Source organism: Triticum aestivum, chromosome 5B, assembly GCF_018294505.1.
Source record: "Triticum aestivum cultivar Chinese Spring chromosome 5B, IWGSC CS RefSeq v2.1, whole genome shotgun sequence".
NCBI lineage: Eukaryota > Viridiplantae > Streptophyta > Magnoliopsida > Poales > Poaceae > Triticum > Triticum aestivum.
Genome location: NC_057807.1, coordinates 566,584,419 through 566,611,378, shown reverse-complemented (window position 1 = coordinate 566,611,378; position 26,960 = coordinate 566,584,419). Strand labels below are relative to the sequence as shown.

The 26,960-nt window shown below is 43.6% G+C and overlaps 2 non-coding genes and 1 pseudogene across 2 annotated transcripts; all 3 read left to right on the top strand.

Annotated features, from left to right (window-relative positions):
* The first annotated feature begins 18,080 nt into the window (after positions 1–18,080).
* On the top strand, positions 18,081–18,241 carry LOC123117954 (U1 spliceosomal RNA). The gene has a single exon (XR_006457585.1). It is a non-coding gene; the product is annotated as a U1 spliceosomal RNA (small nuclear RNA).
* Positions 18,242–20,563: 2,322 nt separating this feature from the next.
* LOC123117958 (uncharacterized) lies at positions 20,564–20,713 on the top strand (annotated as a pseudogene).
* A 3,450-nt stretch (positions 20,714–24,163) lies between these two features.
* On the top strand, positions 24,164–24,324 carry LOC123117955 (U1 spliceosomal RNA). The gene has a single exon (XR_006457586.1). It is a non-coding gene; the product is annotated as a U1 spliceosomal RNA (small nuclear RNA).
* The last annotated feature ends 2,636 nt before the right edge of the window (positions 24,325–26,960 follow it).

The following is a 26,960-nucleotide window of genomic DNA, read 5'->3' as shown; positions in this document are numbered from 1 at the left end:
TGGTGGTATTTTTTCCGAAGAGGCGTTCAATGCCTTCAATTCCGGACACGCCTATATCCGCGCTGCTCAAGATGGACTTGCCAGAGCAATGGACTAGTATGTGAAGGATATACGTGTAAGAGAATTTAATAAGTATGTGTAGTAGTAGTAGCCCCTGAGACTTGAAACAGTTAGCACAACTGATTTAAGGATCATTTAAATGCATAGGTTCTTGTAGAGAAGAATGCCCAGTTGTCTCAAGAGCTAGAGGAGTGTAAGGCCCAAATGAAGGCTAATGTAGCCGAACAAGAGGGATCCAAAAAGGCTTCTTCTGGTAAGAATTTCATTCTACCAGTTTTGTGTGTTCGGCACGGTTTATAAATCTGACGAAATATTCGGCAGACAATCCCAGAGGAAATTCGGAGACTGTGGGAGATAATGATCTGCATCTGCGAAGTCAGCTGAAGGCGGGTGAACACGTGCTGATGCAGTCTATTCAGGAGAAGAACAAGCTGCAAGATGCCAATCTCCAACTGAGCGTCGAATTGAAAGATGTTCAGGCTCAGCTTGCGGATTCCGTGAAGGAGAACCGGAGGCTTCGACGCGGCATTTATAGTAAGTTCTTGAACAAACTGTAGTATAGTTCGGCGAGGAGGCATATTGACAGAGTTATGTCTGCAGGTATGTTGACGGGACGCCCTCAAGAGGAGATGCCCGGGTCTGTAGGTGATATGCTACAAGAGCTTTCACAACTGCACGAGCGAGCTCGGCAGGCCATGCAGGGTATTGCCCAGGCTTTGTGGTTGTCTGCTTACCTGCCAGGAGGCATGGGCGAACTTGTAGAGATGCTCAAAGGACCACGGTGGCACTTCCGATTATGGAAGATATCAGCCTGCCGACAAGGTGCGAGAGAAGCTTGGGCCATGGTGAAGACGCGATACGCCAAGGCTGACCCGAACCATATGGCCGAAGTCGGACCGGCTAGGCCAGATGGACAAGAGATACCCGTTAGTTTGGTGTATGATCAAGTAGCATTAGCTGCAAAGTATTCCCAGCAGGATTGTAAGCTAGACAGCCTGTTGGATGGTATAGAGGAAGAGTACAACCAGTCTTTGTGATTCTATAATTTTGAATGGGCTCATGTACTCTCTAGTCGGATTGAAAATCATTTGTCATGGCGGACCTTTTCGCTTCAGCCCACGGATCCGACAGTCCGGGGTGTATCCGAATACCCAAACAGTAATTAAAAGTCGGGGTATGCGTGGAAACCAGGCGTAGGGGTCATAAGTGCTTGAACAGACAAGTACCCAACTAGTTATGTTATATTATATGGATAGTAAGAAACATCTTCCAGAGAGAATAGTTACGTTAGGGGTTCCTTTCTCTGGGTATGCATGCATCGATGTGCATGTCCGAACTGCGAACAGAAGCGCAGGAAACAAAACATCTGGGTATTTTCGTTGTTAGGAACGAGAACATCTTTTGTTCACCGACCGAATATTTCCTTAAGAATGCTAGCTTTCGGCTTCACCCAGTTTGAGGTGCACATCCGGCTCAACCGGCAGTAACAATCACAGAGGTGCTCCCCTTATGCCCTAGCCAAATTAACGGGAATGTAGGGCATAAATACAAGAGCCACGCAACCCAACATGGCCAAAACTTAAGTCATATCGATGCATATAATGGTGAAGAAAAGGCACATATGGAAAGAAAAATGCATATGTGGCTGGCAAGAAGTCATTAAATTAAATATGTATATAACTTCCGAATAGGAAGCCCCCAGGTATAGTGTGCGCGCATAATGCGGCCGGATTGCTCAGGGCATTAGTATAGTTTAAGGCTGTATATAATAATAATAAAAGGAAAAAAGGGCAAGAAAGGAGCAAAGAGAACATAACTGAGGAGGCGGATTTAAGGAGACGAACACTGGGTTCGGCGCTAGGCATAGAATCACTGGAGTCTGGCCGTATTCCATGGGTTCGGCTCGAGTCTGTTATCAGATGCGTTGCACAGACGGTACGCTCCTCCGGTGAGAACTTTATCGATGATGAAGGGACCCTCCCACTTGGGTTTGAGCATGTCCTTCTTCTTCTCAGGTAGGCATAGAACGAGTTCGCCAATGTTATAAGTTTTGGCCCGTACTTCTCTGCTTTGATACGTTCGAGCCTGTTGCTGATAGAATGCGGAACAGGCTTTAGCGACATCACATTCCTCCTCCAAAGCATCTAAGTTGTCCTGCCGGTCTAGCTCGGCTTCCTTCTCTTCATACATGCGCACATGAGGTGAGTCATGAATTATATCGCAGGGCAGCACTGCTTCTGCGCCGTACACCATGAAAAATGGTGTGTATCCGGTGGTGCGATTCGGCGTGGTCCGCAGCCCCCAGAGTACGGAGTCGAGTTTCTCGACCCAATGCGTGTCTGATTCCTTCAAGGATCGCACTAGTATGGGTTTGATGCCGCTCATAATAAGACCATTTGCACGTTTGACCTGACCGTTTGTTTGGGGGTGATAGACAGAGGCGTAGTCGAGCTTAATGCACATTCTGCCACACCAGGCTTTCACCTCCTTGGCTGTAAAATTCGAGCCATTGTCAGTGATGATACTGTGGGGGACACCGTAACGGGGTACAACCTCCGATATGAAGTCTATCACTGGTCCGGATTCAGCCGTTTTAACTGGTTTGGCTTCAATCCATTTGGTGAACTTGTCCACCATGACCAATAGGTATTTTTACTTATGGCTTCCCCCTTTAAGGGGTCCCACCATATCCAGCCCCCAGACTACGAAGGGCCAAGTTATGGGGATCGTTTGGAGAGCGGTAGGGGGCATATGGCTCTGATTGGCAAATAGTTGACAACCAACGCAATGTTGGACAAGGTCCTATGCATCTGCCCGGGCTGTCGGACAGTAGAACCCTGTCCGAAAGTCCTTGCTTACGAGAGCTCGGGCTGCCGCGTGGTGCCCGCCTAGTCCAGAATGGATTTCGACTAAGAGCTTCCGCCCTTCCTCTTTGGAGATGCATCGTAGGAGCACTCCGGTGGCGCTCTTCTTTTAGAGTTCTCCTTCATGGACTTTGTAGGCTTTAGAGCGTCCCACAATACAACGTGCCTCATTTTGGTCCTCGGGGAGCTCTTGCCTATTGAGGTAGGCCAAGAAGGGCTCGGTCCACGTGGCGATGACAGCCATTATTTCGTGGGCCGAAGATGTTATTTCGGTGGCAGAGCCTCCGATTACGTCAGACGGTTCAGAATATGGGGTTGTGTTTGGAGCTGGACTAATGGTGCCGGACTCCCCTTCCCATGCCACGGATGGCTTGAACAACCTTTCTAAGAAGATATTAGGTGGGACGGGGTTGCGTCTAGCGCCGATGCGGGCGAGAATATCGGCCACTTGGTTATTTTCTCTGACCACATGGTGGAATTCGAGCCCCTCGAACCGAGCTGATATTTTGAGGACGGCATTGCGATAGGCTGCCATTTTCGGATCCTTGGCATCAAAGTCTCCATTCACCTGAGATATTGCGAGGTTCGGGCCCCCGCGCACTTCGAGGCTTTGAATGCCCATGGAGACCGCCATCCGAAGACCATGCAACAGAGCCTCGTATTCGGCTGCATTGTTGGAGTCTGTGTATAATATTTAGAGGACGTACTGCACCGTATCTCCGGTGGGGGATGTCAAGACGACACCCGCTCCCAATTCGGCCAGCATTTTGGAGCCGTCGAAATGCATGATCCAATTTGAGTACGCATCGTACTCTTTAGGGAGTTCGGCTTCTGTCCATTCGGTGATGAAGTCAGCCAGTACTTACGACTTAATGGCCCGCCGTGGTTTGTATGTTATGTCGAACGGAAGGAGCTCAATAGCCCATTTAGCAATTCGGCCTATTGCGTCGCGGTTATTTATTATGTCATTGAGTGGAACTTCGGAGGCCACCGTGACCGAACACTCTTGAAAGTAGTGTCGTAGTTTTTGGGATGCCATGAAGACCGCATACGCTATCTTTTGATAGTGCGGGTACCAAGATTTGCATGGAGTGAGGACAGTGGACACGTAATATACCGACTTTTGGAGCGGGAACTTGTGTCCGGCTGCTTCTCGTTCGACGACGAGCATTGCGCTCACAACTTGGTTTGTTGCGGCTATGTATAATAGCATGGGTTCGCCAATGTTTGGCGCGGTTAGGACTGGGTTGGTGGCCAAGAGTGCCTTTATTTCTTCCAGTCTGGCCATGGCCGCATCCATCCACTCGAAGTGTTCGATGCGTCGAAGGAGGCGATACAAGGGTAGTGCCTTTTCTCCTAGACGGGAGATAAAGCGGCTTAAAGTAGCCACACATCCAATTAATTTCTGGATATGCTTGAGGTCTGTTGGTATAGCCAACTGTGATAGAGCTCGGATTTTTGCCAGATTGGCTTCAATTCCTCTATTGGAAACGATGAAGCCGAGCAATTTTCCGGAGGGAACTCCGAAGACACACTTCTTCGGGTTGAGCTTGATGCCGTATGTTAGGAGATTATCGAACGTAAGCCTCAAGTCATCTATTAAAGTTTCGACGTGTCTTGTTTTGATGACCACGTCGTCTACGTAGGCCTCTACTGTCTTGCCGATTTGTTTTTCTAGGCATGTCTGAATCATGTGTTGATAGGTTGCGCCGGCGTTTTTGAGCCCGAAGGGCATGGTGTTGAAACAGAAGGGGCCGTACGGAGTGATGAAGGCTATTGCAACCTGGTCGGACTCCGCCATCTTTATTTGATGGTATCCGGAGTATGCGTCGAGGAAACACAATGAGTCGTGTCCTGCGGTGGCATCGATTATCTGATCAATGCGGGGGAGGGGGAAGGGATCCTTAGGGCAAGCTTTGTTGAGGTCTTTGAAATCGACACACAAGCGCCAGGATTTGTCCTTTTTTTTGGTACCATTACCAAGTTGGCTAGCCAATCCGGATGTTTGATGTCTCTGATGAATCCGGCCTCAAGTAGCTTGGCTAGCTCTTCTCCCATGCTTGCCGCTTAGGCTCTGAGAAGCGTCTAAGAATCTGCTTGACTGGCTTGAATCCTTTTAGTATATTGAGGTTGTGTTCGGCCAGTCTACGTGGGATGCCCGGCATGTATGAAGGATGCTAGGCGAAAATATCCCAATTTTCACGCAGGAAGTCCCGCAGTGCGGCGTCTATTGTGGGGTTCAGCTGTGTCCCTATGGAAGCTGTCTTCGAACGGTCTGTTGGGTGGACCTAGAACTTTACTATCTCGTCCTCTGGCTTGAAGGAGGTGGATTTAGGTCGCTTGTCGAGTATCACGTCGTCTCTGTCCATTGTTGCTCGCGGTGTTGTCAGTTCTTCGGCCGCTAGGGCTTCTGATAATGCCTCCAGGGCGAGGGCGGCAGTTTTATTTTCGGCGCGGAGTGCGACGTCCGGATCACTAGCTAGAGTGATGATTCCGTTGGGCCCGGGCATTTTGAGCTTCATGTACCTGTAATGGGGTATTGCCTGAAAACTCGTGAATGCATCCCGCCCCAAGAGGGTGTGGTATCCGCTGCTGAACGGGGCTACTTGGAATGTAATTTCTTTGGACCTGTAATTCTCTGGCGTGCCGAATACTACATCCAGTGTGATTTTTTCCATTCATTGTGCCTCTCGACTAGGGATGATTCCCCTGAAGGTCGTGCTGCTTCGTTCAATGCAACTTTTGTCAATTTCCATCTTGTTAAGGGTTTCCTCATAGATGAGGTTTAGTTCGCTTCCGCCGTCCATGAGCACTTTAGTAAGCTTGAAGCCATCCACGATTGGACTAAGGACCAAAGCGGCTGGTGCTCGGACTGTCCGGAATTGGGATTCGTCACTGGCATTGTAGGTTATAGTCGTGTCATTCCATGGGTTTATTGTTGCCATGTGGCAAACTTCTGCGAGACTGCGCTGAGCTCGCTTGCGCCTATTATTTGAGGCGAAAGTCTCGAAGACTGTAAATACCGTATTGTTGTCTCCGGCGGGATGTTTTATGAGGAGATCCTCGCCGCTCTTTGCTACCTGCCGGAGTATCCAACATGCTCTAAGGCAATGCGTTGGCGTAGTATCCGGTGTGCTGTGAATCGTGCACGGCCCGTTTAGCCATTCTTCCAATACGGTTCCGCGCCTTGCGGCGGGCTTTATTTTTTTGTTATTTGAATCGGGCGACTTACTAGAGTTTACCCTTTTAGTTCGGACAGAGGTTTGGCTAGAGCCGGATTGTCCCAGAAACTTGTTTGGGTTTTCCAGGTGCTTTCCATCGCGCAGTACTTTTGCACTATGGCCGCTAAGTGTACTATGTCACGGTGACTTATAGGGTTGAGAATTCCTTTGTCCGTGCAATTTTTGCAAAAGAGGGAGATTGCGTCTGCCTCGCGACAGTCCTTGACCCTATTTATCACAAGGAGGAATCTGGCCCAGTAGTGATGTACTGTTTCTTGGGGCTCTTGTCTGATATGGGAAAGATTGGATAAATCTGGGTAGGTGGGCAGATTTGAATCCGAATCCCGACCCGATCTGGGACCTAGGGGCAAAGAGGCTTCCGAGCTTAACGGCTCGGGTTCTGGGACGTTGCCCGATTTCTTCGGCCCGCCCCCCGATCCTGAGTCCGGGACCGGGGTCATGTCCTCCCGCGAGCGGGTGTCCGGCATGGAGAGCTCGGAAATCCGGACATAGTTCGTCCTCAGAGTGGAGGGAGAATTAGGATGATGCTCTTCCACTACCGCTATCTCATGGGTGACCAGTGGAGAGTGAATCTCCCTTTGATCAGGTTTAAGCCCGATCCGGTCATAGTCCGTTGCGACGCCCAGGGCAGCGATGCGATCCAAGAGCTCATTGAGGGAGAAGAGCTCCATTGGGTCCATCTGTTCGGCAAATTCTGAATCAACGTGGAGGCTATTTTTAATGACCTGAGAAGTCATTGTCGGCGCAACAGCCGATTGGGCGGTCGTAACGAAGCCGCCCAGCCGGAGAGTTTGGCCTAAAGCCAGGGATCCTCCGGAGGTGATGTTGTCTTTGACAACAAGACGAGCCATCAGGCCTTATAGGACGACACAGAGGAACTCTCAATGAAAGCACCAATGTCGGTGTCAAAACCGGCGGATCTCGGGTAGGGGGTCCCGAACTGTGCGTCTAAGGCTAATGGTAATAGGAGGCTGGGGACACGATGTTTACCCAGGTTCGGGCCCTCTCGATGGAGGTAATACCCTACTTCCTGCTTGATTGATCTTGATGATATGAGTATTACAAGAGTTGATCTATCACGAGATCAGAGAGGCTAAACCCTAAAAGCTAGCCTATGGTATGATTGTTGTTGTGTCCTACGAACTAAACTCTCCGGTCTATATAGACACCGGAGGGGGCTAGGGTTACACAGAGTCGGTTTACAGCGGAGGAGATCTACATCCGAATCGCCAAGCTTGTCTTCCACGCCAAGGAGAGTCCCATCCGGACACGGGACGAAGTCTTCTATCTTGTATCTTCATAGTCCAACAGTCCGGCCAAAGTATATAGTTCGGCTGTCCGGATACCCCCTTATCCAGGACTCCCTCACCGAGGAAGCCCCCAACATGATCAAACTGGACTTGTGTTGCTTGCTTATCTATCTGTTTTGCAATCGCCGATCCCCACGGGTCGTGCCGAAGATTGCATGGCAGATTTACTACCCTGACCCAAACTTGCAGGCGATCGAACTTCAGTTCGGACGGCCTCATGCAGTCATCAAACTCAGCAAGGATCACGACGTGCTTGCTGATGTGCCACGGAGAACCTTCCCAGACGCGGTCATGGTCTCTCTGGGCGGCGAACTCCGCCACAAACATGTTGACTCCGACAGATCGGAATTCTAATCTTTTAGGGTTACCCCCGGCGGGACGAAGAGCGTTGGAGATGGTTTGGATATGTAGATTGTTGCGTTCAGTACCTTCCCAGCGATCATCCACTTTTGCTGCGCGCCCTCCTCCCGATCATCTATCACCAATGGCTTGGCCTCTTCTTTAGTTATGTCGAGCTTGCCTAGGGCCTCCGCCAGCCGAGCCCTTGCCGAGTTGGGGGACAAGGGGCCGACACCACTAGTACCGTTGTTCGCCGATGAGAAAGCGGTGGAAGCCATCTTCCGCTCCGGCGGTGAGGTCTCGCCCCACCGATCCGATCAGCGGGTGCCGCAAGTCCACGAGTAAACCCTAGTCCTCCAAGGAGGCGTCCGTGTTTTCCGCTGGAAAAACTCAACTCAATCAGGGGGGGGGGGGGGGGTCAGTTTCGTGTTTTCCACGTTGCGGGGCCGTCGACCTCTCCTGTTGCCTGATCTTGGCGAGACCGGCAGGGGCCTGCGCCAGGATTTGATTCCGATACCCCATCTCTAGACATGCACGACAAGACATGTGCCAAGTGTTCAGCTGATTGCAACACATTATTTGCGCGGATACGTGCAACGGAGGCGATCCATGCATGGTGACCACCGTCCAGTACGCGCACACATGCAGGTGCTCTCGCTCGTGAAATACATTGTGTTTAATCGGTAGTACTACAGTATACAGTATAGTATTGCGGTGAGGTGATACGATACCTTTTGCCAAGAGCTTATAATAGTATTGGATTTGCATCAAGACTATAGTGGCTTGCGAACCAACATGTGGTTAGATGGTTAGAGGGACTGTGTTATCCCCAGCCCACCAGGGTTCAAATCCTGGTGCTCGCATTTATTGCTAGATTTATTTCAGGATTTCTGGCGATGCGCATTTAATGGGAGTGTGCATGTACTGATATTAAAAAAAGACCATAGTGGCTTCCATCACCATCGTGACGTGGGCCAAACCCGTACAAAGTTTCTCTTTTTTCCAACTAAATAACGTATCAAGTTAAGGGCATATATAAGATATTTATCTTAATCCCAGCACGTAATTAAGAAAAACCAATCAAAAGTGATGTATAGTGGGTTGTTCCTAGTTTTATCCCTCATAGCTAAATATCCTTAAAATTATGGTGAGACATATTATTGTTAAAACATTATTGTATTTCTTAGTTAAGACAAGGCAAGCCGTGAACCAACATGTGGTTGGATGATTAGAAGGACAATGATATCCCTAGGTCATCAGGGTTCAAGTCCTAAGTTTGACACCGGTGCTTGCATTTTCATGGACTTATTCCAGCCCTTTCGGCGATGTGCTCTCAGTGGAAGGAGACGTTTCCGTCGACTACGAAGGCATACGTGGCGACTTCGTCAATCTCAAGATGATAAGTTTCTCGAGTGAATAACATAAAACTACCACTTTTCGCGTTATGGTTCCAAAAAACTACCGAAAATTTGTTTGTGACTGATAACTACCATTTTCGGCGTAGATTGTTTCAAAAACCTAAATCGTCGAGTGCTTTGCAATTGATTGTGCCGGCTCCTAAACAAACCGTTTAGCTTGACCCTTAACTGACACGTGGGGCCCACATGGCAGTGTATCTTCCTCATATGACACACACACACACACAGGTCCATGTAAATATTTTAAAAATGCAATTTGGTTCCTGTAAATATTTCAGAAAAGGAGGTGGGTCCCTACAAACATATTTTGAAAAGCAATCAGGCCCTTCCATAGATCCACCGGCCATGCTTGTCGTTGCTGCAGCCGTGCTGCGGGCGGCTGTGGCGGGAGCATATCAGTGTCCATCTCATGTCCGTGCTGTGGCCGACCACACCCCCCGCTGGTGAACCCCTTCTGCTCCGGCGTCGCATCCATGACCGCCATCGGGGGCAGCCGCATCGGGGAATGTAGGGTGAGGGAGGAGCTCAGAGGACCAGCACCTGAGGACGAGGTCGTCGGCTCTCCAGCCATGGGCCATGCGCAGGGGTCCGACAGTGTGGATGGCGGCGGAGACGGCCGCCGCTGCCGGAGCTCCTTGGGTGGCCGTCTGGACCGTCGCGTCCAGAAGCTTGCCGCCTCAGGGACATCGTGGCCGTTGGCGGGGTGGGAAAGAGAGGGGAGGGGAGCGGGTCGCCGGCAGGGTGTGCATGCGAGGAGAGGGGAGAGGGTCGCCCTCGGGACTGGAGAGAGAGAGAGAGAGAGAGAGAGAGAGAGAGAGAGAGAGAGAAGAGGAGAGAAAGAAAGAGAAGAAGAAAAAAGAAGCTGGCATGTGGGCCTCACATGTTAGTTAACGGTCAACAAACGGTTTGTTTAGGAGTGAACCTGAACTGTCATAATCGTGATCATGCGAAGCACTCGACGATTTGAATTTTCTGAGACAGCCGACGTTAAAAGTGGTAGTTATCAGTCACAAACAAATTTTCGGTTGTTTTTTGAAACCCTAACTCGAAAAGAGGTAGTTTTATGCTACTCACTCCAGTTTCTCGAAGGTGCTCATAACGATAGGGTGTATATGTGTGCGCTCATAGAGTTGAGTGTATATCCGTATATGTGAGCGCACACGTGTATATTATTTTCTCTTTCCTTCAACTACATTTACCCTATGTGATACATCTAAGATAGCACCAAATGTACGCACCCTAAGCTCGATTTTTCCAGCGTCTTCATTTGTACCAGCCAAGTTAGAATTGGTGACAACACGACAGGGGACGTTGCTGCAAATAATAGTAGGCGACACACAAACACACACATACAGAGATGCACGATTCCATAGCACCAGCCAACCGGGTCTGTCTGTGCTTGTGCAACTTATTCATTAAGTCGACCAGGCTACCGTCATTCATTCAGACCGTAACCCTGCTGTGTTTCCATTGATTAGTTTCACTGAAAAACAAACTGGCCGGCTAGCTTACCTCTGCAAACGCACACGCGGTTCAATTATATGAGCGTTCTCCGCCTCGTCTAACGACACGCAGGCAGACAGGCGCAGAATAAGTTAACTTGACCACCAGCGCATAGCTTAGCTTGACGAGCCCCAAATATTCCGTAGAGTGATCTAGTTTTGACTCGCAACAGAAGGCGGTCCGGTTCCCTGTTCACACTTTTGATTTTGTTTCTTACTCTCCACGAGCTGTTCGTCGCACGTTCCTTTTCAGTTCTTACATAAACAAATGCAATGCTTACGACGATTAGTACCATCTCTCCGCTAAACTGACAAAAATATGGCGTCGTCTCTCATGTAAGTAGACAACGAAATGCACTTCCTCCTCCACACAAATTTTATATTGTACTACATGGACCTCCAATGAAGGATGGGGGAGACCAAAAGTCCCCTTCTAATCCCAAGCTCATTTGAGATCGGGATGAACAGTAAATTCAAAAAATGTAAAAAATTTGAAAAAAACTGAAATTGTTTTGGTGCAAATTTTGAGAAATGTTCTCAGTGCTTGTAAATTTTCATCCCGAAATAACGTTCATGGAAGTCATGAAAAAAAACACTCCAAAAGTCTTCCGAAAATTGCATTTTTGGAGTGCCGATTTTGTTTTTGTTACCATGACTTTCACGAATGTTATTGCGGGATGAGAATTTCCAAAAATCAAGAACATTTGTCAAAGTTTGCACCAATATTTTTTAAATATTCTTGAGTTTTTTACTATAATTTTTAGTTTTACTGTTCACTAGGGAGCATATGAGCTTGAGACTAGATACTCCGCGTCGGTGGGAGACTACCAACATAATTTATATGGGTCATTTGGGCTTGTAAATGAAACACTGCAATGGGAAGCAACATTTTGGTCATGCTATATGTAAGTCTTCTGGAAAATTATTTTGGGTAAGTCGATTTTCTAGACCATTAAATTAAAGATCCAACGGCCGGCCTCTTTCTTCTTCCTCCCTCAACCATTTTTTTCTTGCAAAATCGACATACCATAGAGGTGTAGTGTCACTCTGATCTAACGGTTCATATTAGCCGGTTTAGTTAATCTTCACCGTGGAAGCCTGGAAGTGTGTCCTTGTTCTCCCTTGGTGCATTGTGTCCATTGAACAAACATCGTTGAAAAGCCCGAAATAAATCTAAAAAATGCGAGCATCAATACCAAGTCTAGACTTGAACCCTAATGAGTTGGTTCTACCACAAGAAATCTAACCATCTAAATTATGCTTAGTTCGCAACTCTCTAAGATTTTGACTCTATACTTGATCAAAGTTTGCAAGCTTGTTTTAAAAAGGTACCTATGTGCACTATGTTAATCTTCACCGTGGAAGCCTGGAAGTGTGTCCTGATTCTCACTTGTTGCATTGTGTCCAATGAACGAACATCATCGAGCAGTCTGAAATAAATCTAGAAAATACGAGCACCAATACCAAGTCTAGGAGATGAGCCATGTTGGGCTGATTCCATCACAAAGAATCTAATCATCTTAGCTACACTTAGTTCGCATCTCCCTAATGATTTTGACTCTATACAACACATACGGTTGGGTAGTATGATAATAAGAAATAAACATTCAATATTAATCTGTTGTATGGTAAAAGGGCTTTTTTTATAAGTTCAAACAAAGTTTGCAAAGCTTGTTCTTAAAAAACATCTATATGCACCATGTTAGGAAATTAAAGCGGGATTACAACCCACCAAGTATCTTTACGAAAACATCATCTCATCGGGTAGTAACCATTCATCCCGGGGGCTGTTTTCATCCCTAACTTTTGTCGTGCTTTATTTAGCCCAGCTAGATGATGCGATATGCATGATTTCGATGTACACATCACTAAGCTCCTCTAATTAACTACTAGTGATCTAAACACTCTTATATTAGTTTATAGAGAGAATACAAGAGTATGATACATGTGCCAAGTGCACCTACCTCCAAGTATAGAAACACTGCATTGTTTTAGGACAGTTCTCCAAGCAGCCAGCACTGCATTATTTGCCCACGCACACGAGGGAGGCGATGCATGGGCGGTGCGGACCATATATGAAGCATACGCATTATTTGTGTATATACTAAAGTTTTGGTATACATGCTATATGTAAGTCGTCTGAAAATTTATTTCGAGTAAATCAATTTTTAGATCATTAGATTAAAGATCCAACGGCCGGCCTTCTTTCTTCTTCCTCTAGTTTTCTTCCTCCTTCGACCATTCTTCTTACAAAATCAACTTACCATAGTGGTGTAGTGTCAATCTAATCTAACGGTTAATATTAGCTGATTTAGTTAATCTTCACTGTGGAAGCCTGGAAGTGTGTCCTTATTCTCCCTTGGTGCATTGTGTCCACTGAACAAACATCGTCAAAAAGCCCGAAATAAATCTAAAAAATGCGAGCATCAATACCAAGTCTAGACTTGAACCCTAATGGGTTGGTTCTACCACAAGAAATCTAACCATCTAAATTATGCTTAGTTCGCAACTCTCTAAGATTTGACTCTATACTTGATCAAAGTTTGCAAATCTTGTTTTAAAAAAGTACCTATGTGCACTATGTTATGGAATCACAGGGGACTACAAACTACCCAAGTATATTTACGAAAACAACATCTCACAATTTTTTTTTTGAAAAGGGGATATATTAATATCGTGAAGATAGCAAAGTCTCTGCACCAACAAGATATCTCAAAGACATCCAGGATACACACAGCCAAAAAAACAAACAAAACAAAGGCCTCGCCATAGTTATCAACTCCTCTCAGCAGCAACACACAAACCAACACCAAAGACAACACCCAAAACGGACGCTGCTTGGGTGCCGTAACTGCACCTGCAGTTGGGTCAATGGCATGTGGGCCAGCCGTCTGTTAGGCCCACATGTCATTGGCCCAACTGCAGGTGCAGTTACGGTGCTGAAGTTCAGTCCACCCAAAACATAAAAGGTCTCCAAAAGCGACGCCTTCAAGAAGAAAATAATGCACAAGCGTCATCGTCGTCGCCTGATCCAAGATCTTAGCTTTTACCCTGCAGAAAGTCCGAGCTCTCAAAACAATACCTTCAACAAGGCAATTGCCAGGCACAACTAATGAAGGTCACACCTTAGATTTTCACCCTGAAAGTCATGACTCGGTACCCAAGGAGCATCACCAAAAATAAAATTCTTTCGTGCTACCGCTCCCACTTGTCACTGCTGCTTCTGAAAGTTATCAAATAATTAGCTCGAACTAGCCGACTCAATCGCCTTCAAGGCCCCCCTCTCGGGTTTATTTACCATCCACCCGGGCCGTTTGCTTCGCTGACTTTTGCCGTTGCTTTATTTAGCCCAGCTAGGTGATCGGCCATGCATGATTTCGATGTACACATCTCTAACTATGAGCCAATGATACATGTGCTAAGTGCTAAGTGCACCCACCTCCAAGTACAGAAGCAAGCACACTGCATTATTTGCCCACGCACACGACGGAGGTGATTCATGGGCGGTGCTGTCCGTATTACTCCCTTGTGAAACACATTCTTTTCAGTTCAGTGGTTGGGGAGAGACGACACGAATCATAGGCATTATTTGTTTATATCAAAAAAAAAGGCGCAGTGACAGCTTCGACTGACTGACGTGTGATCCATGAACATCTCGCAAAATAACGACAAAAAATGGAGTGTGAACAGGGGTTCACCGTCGTGTACCTACTTATATGCTGCGGGTCAAAATGATTCTCTGGAACATTGCACCCGTCAAGCTAAACTATGCACCGATGGTCAAGTTCATTAAATTATCCAGTTCCTATCTCTTTGTACGGGTGTACATTTGCAGAGGTAAGCTATATACTTAGCTGGCCAGGCCAGATTAGTTTTCACTGAAGCCAACGTCTCGTCCATCGCTGTGGTTTGAACGGCTTACGGACTGAATGAGCTACAAGTGACACGACAGGTGTGGACTAGATAATACCACTTCTGTGCTGTTGGCTTGCCAACACCTCTACAGAGTAGAAACACACGCTGGAGCCGCGTCGAGGGTATAATTTCCCTGAAAGTTTAGTTCCTTAAAGATGATTTCAGTTGTTGTCTGATATAGTAACTTTCGTAAGGTACCTTTCAGAGACAAAGTTTTTTGTAAGGTCTATGGACTGTATCCAGGGCCGAGCTAGTCGATACATACATTACTTTACAAGTTAGTTCATCTATCATAACATGTACTCCATACACCGCTATACATCAATACAACATAAGCAGAAGTAGGGTTTTACCTCGTAAGAAGCATTTGAACCTGGGTAAATCCGGTATCATGATTACCCTTTGACCTGTTGATCACCACGTCAGGATACCCTATCGAGGTATCTGCAGGATTCGACTCCGACACTCAGGACTTTCCACGTGTAACAGATATCCTCAAGTAAGCATTATTTTTGCTGTTTGTCAAAGGGGAGGTAGGTTGAGGTTTTGGTGTACATGAGCCCATCTTATCTACATCAATGTTTAGTGTGCCACTGCTGACGAGAAATGCCCTTACGCAAGGGTGACTTGCACAAATTAACAAAAGATTTTGTAAACTTTGTTGGTCTCATACGTGGAATGCTAGATACAACTTTTGGCCATCAATATCCTACTGCTCACTAACAGCTATGGCGGAGCAGCTTGGCCCACTAATAAAGAGCGTCCTTCCTCGAATAGGCAGTGTCCGAAAGTTGCCAGCAAGCATCCAGGCCAGTTTTGGAAAGTTTCCAAGCCAATTTTGGGAAGCTTCCTGGTTGGTTTTTTATTTTCAGCCGGTTTCTAGTTTAATTATTGGTCTTTTTTTCTGTTTTTTTGTCTTCAATTTTCCTTTTCTGCTTATTGTCTCATTTTATTTTTCTATTTCATAGTTTCAATTTGCGAATATTTTTCAAATCCGCAAACATTTCCCAAATTCGTCAACAAATTAAAAATTGTACTTTAAAAAATCATGAGTATTTCTTAATTTGCAAACATGTTTTTGTCTTTACGAATGTTTTTGAACACATAGAGAACTTTTATATTGGTCAACCTTTTAGAATTTATGAAACCTTTTTAAAATTCACCGGAAAAAATTGGATTTATGAACCGTGAACATTTTTTAGTTCATTACTCGCAAACATTTTTTTAATTAATAAAAATTTTCAAATTCATCATGTTTTTAAGTTCCTAAATATTTATAGAATTGACGGACATTTAAAAAATTTATGAACATTTTTTGAATTCATGTTTTTTTGAATTCGTATACATTTTTTTATCCATGAAGATTTTTGCATTCACAAACAATTTTCAATTCACAAACATTTTTGAATTCATGATTTGTTTTAATTCTCCAACAATTTTTGAGTTCAAGTGTTTTTTTTTTTGGCATTCAGATCATTTTCTGAATTCACAGACATTTTTCGAATTCACGAATATTTTCAAGTTTATGGACTTTTTTTAAAATAATTGGACAGTAGGTGAGGCTCCTACTGTGTTTTCGTATATATATGGTTGGGTTACACAGTTACATCAGTATGTACAAGGGTCCTTCACTCACCAGCGCACAAGTTATGGTGGGCGGTGAAGAAAATTTATGAACATTTTTGAAATCACAAGTATCTTTTAAACTTCAATCACATTTTTAAAAATTGCAAAGGATTTTTACAATTCACAAACATATTTGAATTCACCGACACGAAAAAGGGGGCTCCCCTTCGAGCCGCCTAACGGACGTGTTGCTCGGGCAAAATGTCTGCTCGGGCCAAGGTCAGTTTCACTGACCAAGGTGCGGTGTCTGAGGTGCCTCTCGTGATAAGGGATCATCACGAAGGATGGGGTGCATGGAGGCCCCAGGCCAGGGTTTGGGCCGCGTCGTAGCAATAGGGATGGGTCACCGAGCAAACCAAGGACTCCCAATGTGACTAATCGAGGGGGGAGAGAGTGGTGGCCCCTCCTTGGGCCGCGATATGCGTGGGTACGACCCCCATATATGGGCTACAATCGGGTCGTCCCATAACCTAACTGATGATGGTTGGCTACGTGTGTATAGTTTAAAAGGCTTGCGGTCGTCGTGTTCATTAAATATCTATTATTCGTGTTCATAGTGTCACGTAGGGACACAAGGGAAGTCAACTAGGCCCTTGAAGTATAAATGGATAAGTTGGCAACATTAGTAGAAGAAAACAGAAAAGCAGAAGTAGGGTGTTACACCGCTATGTTGGCCTGAACCTGGGTAAAATCCTTTGTCACACGGGTGGAGTAATTAGATTGTTTTAACCCCTAGCCGATTAATCTAGGAGTTGCATCGTAGCTCCGATCTTGACGATCACTCTGTCGTCAGTACTCGGTGGTTTTTGTTTTACAGTTATTTCTTGCTTGGTGCACTAACTTCTATCACATGCGCATATAATTGAGAGAATCATGTGATGCATGAAGCATATGCTTCATATTAGCCAAAAACGTACCAATATGAAGGGCTATTGCGTGAGGGCTATTGCAAATTTGGAACATTTGGGATACCATATAACCCTCCTTATGTCAACTAAATGAACTGAATTTTCAAAACTAAGATCACTTTTGGATTCGTTTAGTTGAACTAAATGAACTAAGAGTTTTAAAATTGCATCTCTCATACAGGTCGGCAATTGTATTTCACATTGATTGTTTTTTATTTCAGGGAAATATATTTTTACTTGGCAAAATTTCAAAAAAAATGTTAAAATTAATATAGCATGAAAAAGAGGAAAAATTTGTGCGTATAAAATCCATCTCAATTAAAAAATGTCCCTGTATACAATATGTTTATTTATTTTAAGAAAAAATCATATAATTTTAAAAAATAGGCATGTATATCTACATATGTTTTACTTACATTTAAAAAATAACATATTTATACCAAAAAGGATGATGGTGCCTGAACTACCTATTCTATTACCTTACGGGGAGCCCCAAAGCCACATCCCTTGGCCTTTCTCCCTATGTGGATGGATGATAAACTCAATGCCAATCGAAGCAAGGGCTCCGCATGAAGCACATTATGTAAATTAAATAAAAGTTGAAAACAATTATACCAAACAATAAAGGGTGAAACATGAACAAAAATAAATGAAAATGGAATATTAACGAGAAAAAATGAAGAGGAAATTAACAAGAAGAAGAAGAAAATAAGTAAAAAGCGCACACATGTGTTAGGTCATCAATGCAGGCAAAATGGGGCCACCAAAAAGGCTGGAATAAGATTTTCTGCTCCACGGTGCTCTGGCTCGGTTTAGTACCACCTCGCCTGTGAGACGAAGCGGGGGTGGTAGAGCAAGTGCATATAACTAGCACATAGGGCAGCGCTGCAACATACCAACCTACCTGGATGGGGCTTACGACTGATCAAGAAGGGTCATGGGCTAGATCAACGGCTCACATTGCACTTGGTGAGCATGTTGTTCTACCATCTCCCCAATTGGGAGAATGGACGTCATAATTTTTGGTAGAGGGGGTATGCGCTTGTGCGGCCCCTACCAATCCAGAATATTCAAATTTAGAAATTGGTAAATTGTAGATATGCATGTTTGGCAAGTTGTTCTACTTCATCAAGTAAGCATATGTGGTGCATTTTGCTTGCCTTCAAAAGTTTTGCAATGGCAAGAGTTGCAATAATAATAATAACTCTATGCAAAGTTGGGTACTCAGTTATGCAACCACTCAATTTGGGTCAATGTCAAATATTGGCATTTCAAAATTTAACATCAAACCAAGCAAGACCACAATGTTCCTTTTGATGGCCTATGAATAATGTACTACAAACTTGGTTTGACACACAATGTTCCTAGTGAGGACATCTTCAAAACAAGGCTAAACTGTAATGCAGATTGTCAACTTAATTATGGGTTTGTGAAACGAGAGAATATTGTTACTACAAGCCTAACTACTTTCCACACACTAAATTGTTTCTTCACAATATTCTTTGGAATGTTCTCATGATATATATAGCTTTAAAAACTTTTCATGTGGAGCATGTTGCAACAAGTTATCAATACGAATTGATGAGCCAAATCATGAATTAAAGAAACAATGGATGTTGGGATCGTCGGTCTAACTGGTTTACACATTCTATGTGCCAGATCACAGAACTGACACTGCAATATGATGTTGGGATTTTCTTTTGCTCGATTAAGTTTGTCAAGTTGTTGTTCATCATAGCATAAACCAACACTACCCTTCATCTACTCCGCACTTATTAATTGTAAGGGACAAAGCTCCAGTATAGGCACTGGTGTCAACTAGCACTAGCAATTTTTTAAAAATCCTTCACTAAATTTAGTTTAATCATTGTTAATTTTTGGAATGACATCATGCTATAGAACTGAACCATAGGATCTCTTTTCTAGCTTCACCATTTGTTATAATATGACTAGAAGCTTTGTCCTTCTTTGCAACTAATGACAATGTATAAGGATTTCATGGCGTGAAGGCAAGAGATCAAAGCTAAATAACCTCCATACATCAAATTATTAGATCATTACCTTTATAAATCCAATGGTTTCTATGAATGCACACTCGCATGCACACCCTACCCCTATGAGCACCTTCGATAGACTGAGTTGGCCCTTCTTCACCGAGAAAACTCTAGAAAATGCAAAACTTGTCAAAAATTTAAACAACTTGGCATGATGCCTTGAATTGGTCAGAGAAGTTGGTGCAAAAAAAATTGCGGCCATTGGGCGGATTCTGAAAAACAATTTACTTCCAAAAAACCCTTCTAGCTGTAGTTGAAGCGTGTGTCCTTGGCGAACTCCGCCATGCACCTCGCCTCCAGGTTCGCATAGGCTCTGGTTGACATGATCAAGGCGGCGCCGAGGGCAGTGGCGACAACGGGGAGCTTGGTCATTAAGGCCCTCATCGATCTCAGCTTCTTCAAGCTAGTAGCGGTTTTGTGTGCGGAGCCAATACCGTGTATGTATTGTTGGTACTTATTTTGTGCCAATGCGGGGCTCTCCTGGAAGAGGTTGCCATCAAAGAGAGGCATGGGCTTCTTGATCCTTTGTCTGAACCTGGCAAAACATTGCACTTGTTGAGCGTGTTGTTCTATCATCTTCCCAATTGGGAGAATGGACATCATAATTTTTGGTGCCACGTGGTGGGCCTTTAGTGCTGGTTCGTGACGAACCGACACTAAAGAGGGAGGACCTTTAGTCCCCACCCTTTAGTGACGGTTGCAGAACCGGCACTAAAGGTCCTTACGAGCGGGGACAATAGCCCGATTCTGCATTAGTGATAGGATTTTCCGCTCCACGGCGCTCTGGCTTGGTTTAGTACCACCTCGCTAGTAAGAGGAGGCGAGGGTGATAAATCAAGTGTATCTATACTCCTATATAGTGTACCAATTTTGAATCCAACTCAGAGTATCAATTCTAACTATTAATCTCATAAATCTAACGGCTTAGAGCTGAGGGATTCGCAGTGAACAGTAGCTTCAGTTGCCTCTATCGTGTTCTGGAACCATCCAACCTTCGTTCCCCCAAAAAAGGCCCATGCATGTCTCATGGGCCTCATGGCCACGTACCTTTTGAGCTGCAGCAAGTTTGCAAGTCCCCTAAAGAAAAAGCAAGTCTGCAAGTGCAAAGGGGCTACATTTCTTCTGGCATGGAATAGCTTATATTTGTTTATTTACATTAATTCAAATCTCTTTCACCAAAAACCTAAATGGGATTGCCCTTAAGTTCGTCAATACACAATGTTCAATTACTTTGATCATTTGTCAGGACACACTATGATGTTAAGACGTGCATTGCACGTGTATGTAAACTAGTATAACTAGCATATAGGTCAACGCTGCAGCATACCCCTATCTAGACGGGGCTTACGACTGATCAAGAAAGGTTGTGGCCTAGATCAACGGCTCACACTTCACTTGGTGAGTGTGTTGTTCTACCATCTCCTCAATTGGGAGAATGGATTGCTAGAGGGGGTATGCGTATGTGCAACCCCTATCAATCTAGAAAATTCAAATTTAGATATTGGTAAATTGAAGCTATGCATGTTTGGCAAGCTGCTTCCACTTCATCAAGTAAGGGTATGTGGTATGTTTGGTTTGCCTTCAAAAGTTTTGCAATGGCAAGACTTGCAAAAATAATAATAAGCTGGGTACTCAATTTTGCAACTAGTCAATTAGTAGGCAATATTGGGTCAATGCCAAATATTGGCATGTAAAAATTTAACATCAAACCAAGCAGGATCACAATGTTCTTTTTGATGGCTTATGAATATTTGTACTACAAACATGATTTGACACACAATGCTCCTAGTGATGACATCTTCAAAACAAGGCTAGACTATAATACAGATTCTCAATTTAATTATGGGTTTGTGAACAGAGTACTGCAAGCTTAATTAATTTCCACACACTAAATTGTTTCTTCACAGTATCTTTGGAATGTTCCCCCGGTATATCTAGCTTTAAAAACTTTTCATGTGGAGCGTGTCGCAATAAGTTGTCAATGTGACTTGACGAGGCAAATCATGATTTAAAGAAACAACAGATCTCGGGATCATAGGTCTAACTGGTTTACACACTCTATGAGCCAGATCACATACTCCCTCCGTCTAGGTGTGTAAGTCATCTTACGAAAACCAAATAATCCCAAAATACTAAGGCACGGTGCATTAACTTCTACCTCGTTTCTTGTTTCTTCACATATCAACCAATAAGAGACAAGGGGTGCGCATGCTTTTAATGACTTGAGACTACCAAACACGACATGCAGTGGTTAGTTCATTGCATGCAATGCTATTAATTAGCAACTAAACATTAATGTCTCCCGTTTTCCCCTCCTTCTTGGTCACGGTGCACAACCTAAGACGACTTACTCACCTAGACGAAGAGAGTAACTAACACTACAATATGATGCTATTAATTACTTTACATATTATTTTTTTGCTCGATTAAATTTATCAAGCATTTGTTCTTCATCGGATAAACCAATATTAATCTTCATCTGCTCTGCACTTATTAGCTATAGGGGACGAAGCTCCAGTATAGGCACCGGTGTCAACTGACACCGGCGATTTTATAATATCCCTCATTAAATTTAGTTTAATCACTATTCCCTCCGTCTCATAATATAAGAACGTTTTTGATACTAATGTAGTGTTAAAAACGTTTTTATATTTTGAGACAGAGGGAGTATTAATTTTCGGGAATGATACCATGCTATAGAACTGAGCCATATGATCTCTCTTCCAGCTTCATCCTTTGCTTTGCTATAGTCCGACAAGAAGCGTTGTCCTTATTTGCAGAACTAACGACAATGTATAAGGATTTCAAGGCGTGGAGGCAGCAGGAACGAAACTGAATAACCTCCCTACATCAAATTATTAAATCATTAATTACCCTTTATTATTACTCAATAGATTGGTTTCTTTCTACGCCCCAGATCCACATCGAAAATCACAAAAGGTCGGTGATGGCCCCGCATATGATCCCCAACTGCTCACACTTTGCGCTCTGCTCCAAGAACGGGGCCCCCAGCCCGGCTTCGTGGAAGTACCGATCGCAGTCGCCCACGGCCGAGGGTACGTCCCGAGCTGCACTCTTGGCGTCGGCGTAGGCGTTCTTGTCGATCAAGTGCTCAGCAAACAAGAACAAGTTGCTCGCACGCTGGTAGATGTAGTAGCACGTCTGGTAGGGATCGTACGCCTTGCGCTCCGTGCGCGGATCCTCCAGCCTCGCCCTGGCCTTGGCCTCCGTGGCGGCGGCCAACTTGGCGCCCATCTCCGCCGTGGCCTTGGCGAGCTCCCGCGCGCCATTCCCGGTTTGTGCCGCTGCCGACAGTGCCTTCACGCAGAAGCTGTAGTTGAAGCGCGTGTCCTTGGCGGACGCCGCCATGCACGTCGCCTCCAGGTTCGCGTAGGCTCTGGTTGACATGATCAACACGGCGCCGAGGGCAGTGGCGACGGCGAGGAGCTTGCCCATTAAGGCCCTCATCGATCTCAGCTTCTCAAGCAGGTTATGTGTGCCGGGCCGATATTGTGTATGTATTGCTGGTGCTTGATGCTTTTTTGTGTTATATGCGTGAGGAGAGCATACGTATATATAATATGGTGGTAATGTGAGAGATCAAAATAGCAATACAACTCATTTAATAAGGAGTGGAAAATAGCAATGCTAAATATATGTGATGCGTCTTGAAGTTCATAAATCTCCATAAATAAGGGAGGTCGAGCAGCACCCATCCTGTATTTCTTACATTTAAAGACAAAGATTAACTGGAAATTCAATTCGGCTCTCGGGAGCATATGCTCCTGCGCATGAAAAAACGCATTTTACAAATGTTTAAAAAAACCTGAAAAAAATAGATGTGTTCTTTGTCATAGTCAAATGCTACCTGTATTTTTTTTTGGGGGGGGGGGGGGGAGGAGCTTAAATATTTTGACCTGTGCAAAAGAATAACGCTAGAAGAACACCAAATGCTACCTACAATTATTACACATTTTTTTTCACCAACAAAGCACTGCTATCATGTTTCTCGTGATATTTGTCAAGCATGCTTATTACACTAACAATAGTATCTACAAAGAAATCAGAAAGTTTAAATTTTATTTACTATTTTTTTTCAATTTGCTATTCTCCAGGAGCAAATGTTCAAACGGCGAACCAAATATTCACCTCTTAAAATCGATAAATAATGTGCCATGTGTTCCTGCTAAATACTCAGTCCTAAATGCCTCGTTTAACAGGTCTTTTTGTTCAGATTTTCCATTTTCTTGTTTCTTTTTTCCCAAATTTCTATCGTGGATGTTTATAAAATAGTTACGGATGTTTGTTTTGATATACATAGATATTTTCAAATTAGTGATGTAAAGAAATTACACATTTTTTTGTGGTTTACATAATATTTTTCTCTTGTACTGTGCATACTGTTTGATATACTATACATGACAAAATTTTCCAAATTGTATGAATAAATTTTAAAACTAGGAAATAAGTCTACTCCCATTTAGTGCAACTTGTAACTTTTTTACGAGAAAATACTGTATTAAATCAATGACAATTAATATGGATCAGCGGAAGTATAATATTTTAAATTTAGTATTTTATTATGATGTTCAGCTATTTAAAATACATGCATTTTCTTAAAATACAAAAGGTAAAAATTCTTCGCCATGTCTGTTGCCCCTCAGGTGGTGGCAGCATCCCTCCCACATCGGGATGGCAATGGGTATATATGAAAAAAAACAATAATAAAAATATATGTAATACATTTTTAATATTTTATTAAAGTGTTTTAACAATTCAAAAGATCTACATTTTCTTAAAATACAAAAGATATGTTTTCTACTCGATGACCCTCTGGCTTGGTTTAGTACCACCTCGCTGGTGAGAGGAGGTGGCGGTGATAAAGCAAGTGTTTATAACGAGCACATAGGTCACTAATGCAGCATACCCCTACCTGGACGGGGCTTCCGACTGATCATGAAGGGTCATGGCCTAGATCCACGACTCAAATTGCATTTGGTGAGCATGTTGTTCTACCATCTCCCCAATTGGGAGAATGGATGTCATAATTTTTGGAAGAGGGGGTATGCGTTTATGCGGGCCCTACCAATCAAAAAATTCAAATTTAGAAATTGGTAAATTCTAGCTATGCATGTTTGGCAAGCTGCTTCCACTTCATCAAGTAAGCGTATGTGGTATGTTTGGTTTGCCTTCAAATTTTCTGCAATAGCAAGACTTGCAAAAATAGTAATAACTCTATACAAAGTTGGGTACTCTGTCTTCCAACCAGTCAATTAGTAGCCAATATTTGGGGCAGTGCCAAATATTGGCATGTAAAAGGGACATGTCTTCTAGATTCACCTTATTTCCCCTCCCCTATCCATGGCAACTAGGGTAAACTCTTCCCTCCAGGCTTTGCCCGCGAGCCCGTGGATACGCCTACCCTCTGCATGCCGCTCAGGCGACCGGTGGCGGGGAGGGGAATCCCAATGTCTCCGCTTCGGTTAGTAGTTTAGGTTAGGATTTTTCTAGTCCTCGCAGGTGATGCACTCGGATGGATGGCGACGCTTCTTCTTTGAGTTTTTCTTCCAGGCTCTAATCCTCATCGAGTTCGTCCACCTAGACGTAGTCGGCGGAGCTCTGTCATAGATTCCTGTTGTTTCCTTGGAACGGTGAGGTTATGGTTTCTCCTCATGTGGTGAGATTTTGGTGTCAGGTGCTTCAGATCTATTCAGTGGTTCAACAACGACGACTACGGGGCACTTGCACAAAGACTTCCCGGTTGTCATCGCCAAGGTCAAGTTGGCTCCAGTATAGAAGCAGCGACAATGATGCGTTGGCGGCTAGTTCTGACGGCAGTAGTGGTCACTTTATATTATCTTTGATGTGCTTTGTACTTTCGTTGAACTTTGATAGCATATCTGAATCATTTTTGCAAATAAAAAATATTGGCATGTAAAAAATTAACATCAAACCAAGCAGGATCACAGTGTTCCTTTTGATGGCTTATGAATATCTGTACTACAAACATGATTTGACACACAATGTTCCTACTGATGACATCTTTAAAACAAGGCTAGACTATAATGTAGATTCTTAATTTAATTATGGATTTGTGAACAAAGAGCATACTGTTACTACAAGCTTAATTACTTTCCGCACACCAAATTGTTCCTTCACAATATTCTTTGGAATGTTCCCCTGACATATCTAGCTTTAAAATCTTTTCATGTGGAGCATGTCGCAACAAGTTATCAATGCGACTTGATGTGCCAAATCATGATTTAAAGAAACAAATGATGCTGGGATCATCAGTCTAACTGGTTTACACACTCCATGTGCCAGATCATAGAATTGACACTTCAATCTGATGCTATTAAATACTTTACATATTGTTTCTTGCTCGATTAAGGTTATCAAGCTTTTGTTCATCATCGGATAAACCAACACTAGTCTTCATCTGCTTTGCACTTATTAGCTTAGGGGTCGAAGCTCCAGTATAAGCATTGGTGTCAACTGACACCGGCGATTTTTTAAATCCTTCACTAAATTTAGTTTAATAACTGTTAATTTTGGGAATGACACCATGTTACAGAATGACCCATAGGATCTCGTTTCTAGCTTGACCCTTTGCTATAGTCTGACAAGAAGCATTGCCCTTTGTAGAACTAATGATAGTCAATTACATCACCGGTGGTGAAATTTTGCTAGAAAAGTCACTTTAATACTAAAACTTGTGGTATACATTAAACAGAACTTACCTCGGGCGTGCATATACGATGTAAATTGTGTTTGATATGAAAACAATGGTGATGAGATGTGCCAGTGTGGATGAGGCGTGTGTCATGTTATTTTGCAAAGGAAACTCAAAATAATTATTTTTATTGGAAAAGACCCTAACACAGGGCTCCCACATGTCATCAGTACAAACCGGGGATTCGAACGCGAGACCAAAAGCTCGTCGGAAAACACTGCTACTACTGGCCACAGATGGCAAAACTACATTACATCCAAAACAGATACGAACGCTAAATGAATAACAATCAACACACTCGCTGGGCATAAGAGAGCTGCAGTTCCCGCGGCCCATTTTGCATGCGTAGTTTTTAAAAAGGGTCTATCCAAGGCACATCTAGATGTAAGTTATTGCACATCCAAGTGACTCACCAATCGTAAATAAGAAAACAAATACGCACATGAATCTCCGTCTAAGATCAATAACATAGGACTTAGATGTGCAATACTTTTGGCACATCTAGATGTACTTTAGCAAAATTGTTTTTAAAAATATTTGTAATTCGTTTGTAAGGAATAAAAATAATGTTCTAATATTCGTGTGTTATAAATATATAAATAAAAATGATATGGTTAATTCGTAAATAAAAACATTTTATACACTCATAGATTATATTAAAAACTATTTAGTAAGTACAAATATTTAAAATGCTCAATGAATATGATAAACTTTATACACTTGTGCTATTTATATTATTAGGTTCTACAAAATACTAAATATAAACATTTACTAACAATTTATGAACATTCACTAATGTATAATTTTTCACTCATGACTTATATATATGGTAACACTATTCTAAGCATGAGTATAGAATAGCTTATTCTACAAGCCCTAGTAACCCTATATACAAAATCTAGTCAAACAGTGTATAAAAATGTAGTGATCCAGAAAATATTTTTTCACTACACAAGTTTGTAATTTAGTACATTTTTACAAAAATTACT